Source organism: Leptodactylus fuscus, chromosome 9 (genome assembly GCF_031893055.1).
Source record: "Leptodactylus fuscus isolate aLepFus1 chromosome 9, aLepFus1.hap2, whole genome shotgun sequence".
NCBI lineage: Eukaryota > Metazoa > Chordata > Amphibia > Anura > Leptodactylidae > Leptodactylus > Leptodactylus fuscus.
In genome coordinates, this window is record NC_134273.1 from 66,939,204 (window position 1) to 66,945,203 (window position 6,000).

Consider the following 6,000-nt stretch of genomic DNA (forward strand, 5'->3'; position numbering starts at 1 on the left):
GCCTGGATCATTTTGATAAAAGTAAGTTTCTCCATGCTACCCGTGTACAGTTTCATCCTTTTAGGTGTTACAATACCACTGGCAGCACTGAAACCCATCTTGGGCGGACAAGATATAACTCCCATGGCTAACTGGGCTATCTTCTTCCACTGCTCTAAACTATTGGTCCAGAATTCCTTGGGGTTAGAGTTATCTGCTGGATTAAAGGTGCACTGTACAGTAGGTGTGTCAGTTGCCTGCGGTGGCTCCGTGCACTTGGCATCCTACATTGAGTTTGAGCTCATGTCATTAGTTGTTGAAACACAGTGGATTTCACTAATTGGCATGGCAGTGACTGCACCACCAGCAGCTTGGCCAGGTGCAAGTTTAGTTGCACAACTTCTGGATGACTGGGCACATATTGTTGTCTCCTGGCCACACATTCCCTTAAGGACGACTGACGTTTAAGGAGATGGGAGAAACAGTTGGTGATAATGACAACCAAGTCCTAATGCTACATGTAGATGTGACCTGCCTACCAGAGAGATCACGGGGAGGAGTACAAAGAAATTTTCTCACAGGAGATGACCATATGTGCTAGTTGCTGCCACCAGCAACGGAAACAAGTCTGCCACTACCATGACCACAACCTCCACCCTGAGAGGTAACCCTAGGTCTGCACCAGGTAGTCTTTTCGAGTGTTGGACCTGCACAATGGCTGGAATTACTATTGCCAGTGCCACTGCTTGTTTCATGAGATGTCACTTTGTCATCCTGACTCAAATGCCAGGTCATCACCAATGTCATTATCATCATCTTACCCACCTTTTTATACATTATCATGGCCATGCACACCCTCAGAATTTCCACCTTCAGATATCCCTTTAGCTCCCCTACCAAAATGGCTACCAGTAGTAGTACCACACCCCCTGCCACTACTATCTCCACTACCACCAACAGTCGTTATGACTTTGTCCTCTGCTTGCACACAATGATGAATTTTCTCATCCAGCTCATCATCAAAAAGAGGAGGTAGAGTGGTCTGACCAGGAGAAAAATCACTACCAGCGATAACAGAAGAATATGAAGGAGTCACGATTCACAGTCCAGAAAGGTCCTGCGATTAAATTCTGTGTTATGTAGAAAAAGGTGAAGGGGAAACACACTCAAGCTTGACTCAAGATCACATCACTCTCAAATGCAATATCCTCCTGTGACTGAGGTGACCCAGCTAAATAATCAGAAACTTCATCAACATTCTCAGGAAGTGCAACAATTCCAAATGCACACCATCCCCCTGTGGCCACCAGGCAAGTAATCATGTCCCCAACTGGCCCCCTAACAACCAATAATGTCCCCCAGTGACCCCCCTAACAACTAATATTGTCCCTCAGTGGCTTCTTGACATCTAATAATGTCCCCCAGTGACTGACTGACAAATAATAATGTCCCTCAGAGGCCTCCAGACAAGTAATCATGTCCTCCTGTGGTCCCCTGACAACCAATAATGCCCCCCACTGGCATCCTGACAACTAATAATGTCCTCAAGTGGCCCATGGACAACTAATCATGTCCCCCAATTGGCTTTATGACAACTACTAATGCCCCCATTGGCTTCCTGACAACCAATAATGTCCTCCAGTGGCCCCTAGATAAATAATAATGTCCTACAGCTATTGTCCTACAGGTTATAGATCTCTCCAAAATGGCTGTATCTGAAGCGGAACTGACACTGTTGCAGAGGTGCTTGTCATTTGTTCCCACTATCAATTTTGATTTATTTAATTGGGTGAAAGACATACATTTAGTTATAGGTAAATTATGGTGGCAGAAATTTCCAACGAAAAGAAGGTTGAATGTAGAGATGGACATCATGCAGGAATTACTGGCAGATGTAAATCCCTATACGGATGGCAAGGTCCCTTTACATAATAAAAGTACAACTATGCCCCCAAGTTCAGATGTGTCTTGTCTGGATGAATTTACTGAATTGGTGATCAAAAACCTGGAGAACTTCAGACCTGCCCCTAGTTATTTGAGCTGTATGCCATCATATTTGGGTGTGTGTTTTTGGTCACCTGTTTATCTTTAACCCCACTTTGTCATTGGTTATTTAACCCTCTTTTTAAATCAACATTACTAAAAGTTAAGTTTTAATCCACCAATTGGATTAGGGCAAGATCAAAAACAAGCCTAAGGGTCAGGACGGGCAGCTCAGGTTCACAGGTTGGGGACAGGCAGAGGTCATATACCAGAATGAAGCTGGTCAGGATAAAGAAGCAGGAACCGAGCCAAGGAACAGGTCTGAGGTCGGACATGAATAAATGGACAAAATGCAGAAACCCTTGTAGGGCTAGCTAGCTGAAATCCTATATTGCTCTGGCACTAAGGACTGAGCTGATAGTAATAGGGATGATCCAGGGTTTTTATACTGACTGCCAGATTGGAGTCGGGAAGGAATTTCTTTCACCTGAAATGGGGCAATTGGCATAAGCTTCATGGTTTGTTTTTGCCTTCCCCTGGATCAACACTGTAGGGGTTTGTAGGATTATAGGTTGGACTTGATGGACTGATGTCTTCATCCACCCTCATCTACTACGAAATTATGTAAGGCTTCCTGGGATTGGCTCAAAAGGCCCACAGCTGTATTTGTTAGGCCTTCAAGTTATGGGGAGAACAGACATCATCAATAAGAGGATATCCATGGCTAAATCAACTGGTAGAAGTGCAGAATTTTTTTGTTGATGTAAGCTGAGGCCGGATATGCTGTTAGAGATGGTACACTGGTGAGCGCAAGGCGTCTGCGTTATATACACATAGTAAAATTACAATTTGGAATAAGTAACCCCTTAATGTCCAGCATTCATGCAGTTAACAATATGTGTTGTAGATTTGTGCGATGAATGAACTTGTTATTTCTCAGCAGGTTCCATCTCCGGTGGGAATTTCAGCTTTTATAAGCTAATGAGCAGTTCCGTAAAAGTTCTCACCCGTAAGGTGTCATTAAAATCTTCCCACTCATATAATTACATTGCTAGAAAAAGAATAATCAAGAAAAGGAAAAGAGCAGGTCGACATTGTATAATAAAGTGTATAGCCACAAGAGAATCCAAAAAGATGGGAGATAAATTTATCATTAGTCACAAACTGGAAGCAATAAATAACAAAAACAAAATGTCTTAAAATTGACAAGAAGATCTCTCTATCTATTAAACTTTCTATCTAAGCTAATATTATTTAAGGTGTCAAAAAATACAGTCTTGTCAAATTTGAGATCTTTATTGATATCCATTGTTGTTCCAATCTGACACTGGATGACTCCAATTTTACAGAAATGAAAATAATTAATTCAGAATGTGCAGCTTGAAAAAGAATATATCAAGATAAGAAACAGGCTCCTAAATTTTAAGTTTGGGATCATAGCCATATGTTACATAATGAATAGTGTAAGAGCTTGAATCGTCTTTATAGTTACTAGATATGGGTAAACCTCTAAAGATTTGTTTCCTTTCGAGCTCTGGTATTTTATTCCAATATTTTGTTTTGGGTCGAATAAATTTGTCACGAATCAAAGTTTAAATTGGCTTAAAACATAGTGTATGGCAATGTCAGGGTTAAGAGGTCTATCTAGACCATTTCTAGCTCTCTAAGGCACACATAGCTGTCAGGAGCGCCCTTCTGACTGTAAAGCGCTACGGTACTGGGACCAATAGTGCTTTACCCGGGGCACAGATCAGCGCACTGTCAGCTTTCCAGCAGTATATGGAACTGCCTGTGCCCAATCTGATGAAAGGTCCTCTTTAAGTAACAGTGTAGTACCATATATTAAACTGTAGATGGGGTACGAGCATCAAATACACTGAATAACACACTCAGTCCGTACCTTCCAACCATCCTGGATGCAGTGGGTCTGTCCTCGTTTTTGCATGCTGTCTTCTCTCTGCTCCCTATAGTTTGGATCAGGCTGGGGTGATGTGGTGGCATCACTACCTCACGCCTGTTGTTCTCTGACTGGGTGGAATTGGATTGAAGCATGTGGCATTGGGTGACATTGGATTGAGAACAAGGAACTTCACGCTACAATTCTGACTACATCTACGACTTCCTCCTGGTCATTTTCGTGGGTGTTTTTTTTTTGTAGATTTTGAGGGATATAAACTTTTTTTTTTGTTTGGGTTGTTCAAAAAAAAATTTGCATCTTTTTTTGGTAACACATAGGGCTTTATTTTTAGGTTCTATTGAATTTGCGTGTTTTTTTTTTTATCTGAAAAAGTGTAAAAAGAAAAGGAGGACTGTGTCTTTGGACAAAGTTATTCTCAGTTTTTTGTGGTCCAAAGTTTTTCAGATAAAATCTGAGGAGAAATTATCGTACCCTGGGATCTCTTTCTACCCCAGAGTATAATAGGTGAAGGCCCAGGAAAGGTAAAAAAATTGAAACCTTTTATATTACCTACCATGTTTCCCCGAAAATAAGACAGTGTCTTATATTAAATTCTCGTCCTAAATATAGGATCTGTCTTATTTTTGGGGATGTCTTATGGAGTGGCTGACAACTGGTAGTCATGCTGGCACTTCCTTAGCGGAGCGTCGGCATGACTGCCAGTTGTAGGTAGTGTAGGAGAGGTGTAGGTAGTGTAGGGGAGGGGGGAAGGTATTCGACTTACCTTCCCCATCTTTGTAGCAGTGCTGGTGCTGCTGTTTGTCGTGGCGGCAGAAGTGGTGGACGGGGCTTAGCAAGGCTTCTGGCGGTCGCGCCAGAGAGCCTCAATTTGTGGGCATTGCAGCCCATTTGTTGAATTGCTTAATATAAGACACTCCCCGAAAATAAGACATCCCCAAAAATCATTGCAGCCGGCTGAACACTGTGCGCTGTGCTCCGTGTGCACAGGTATGCCGGCTGCTGCCTCTGCTGTTGTATCCACTGTTCTGGCTGCTGTAGGATGAGTTGGGAGCGTGAACTCCCTGCAGCATATGCACAGCGGGCATCTCCCAGCTCATCCTACAGCAGCCAGAACAGTGGATACAACAGTAGAGGCAGCAGCGCGCATACCTGTGCACACGGAGCACAGCGCACAGTGTTCAGCCGGCTGCAATGATTTTTGGGGATGTCTTATTTTCGGGGAGTGCCTTATGTTAAGCAATTCAACAACCCCCCCCCCCCCCATGCTTCACTTTCAGTGGGTGACCTATTTTCGGGGAAACACAGTATGTGTGCCTCCTCTGTGACGTCATGCACACGTGGTCAGCTTTGGGGCCTGTGATTGGTGTCACGCGATGATGTCATGACGCTCAACGTGTCCCTGTCACTGACGTGGCTCAATCACAGGAAAGTGCTAGGCAGCATAGCCAGAAGGGCAGGTGCTGTGAGGAGGACCAAAAGGGGAAACCAAAGGTGAGTATAAAAGTTTTTTTTTTATTTTAATATTTTTTCACCTTCCCTGGGCCTCTACCTATTATACTCTGGGGTTTGAAGAGACTCCAGAGAATAATTATTTACCACAATACATGTCGCGCTGGCCATTACGGTTCAGCCCAAGGCAAATCCCAAACTGTTCAGTTTATATAAAAATCAAACAATTTGGAATATTCTGGTTGAATTTAGTTAGTTATGAACCAAGATGAGATTTTCCATACCACATAATACCTTTTATAAAAAGCAAAGAAGAAAAGAAAAGAAAGTTCACATGCGTGCGTGTTGTAGGAAATGCTACATTTATGATTCCTAGTGTGAATGGTATTTAAACTAAGAATAAGACAAGGCCATATTATGTCATATTCCTATAAACTTCTTTATTTAAAATTTCCTTTGATGCTCATTGACCTTGTATGTGAGTATTATAAACTATGACAGGCTACATGTACAGGATATATGCACTAATAGCCACCAATACACAGGCTACGTCAGCATTTATATAGAGGGAAAGCAGTGTGCAGCAGTTCCACTATGGCAATGAGCAATATATTCAGTGTCATGATAGACTTTCTCATATTCCCAGTAACACAAATGTGATTTATCCATCA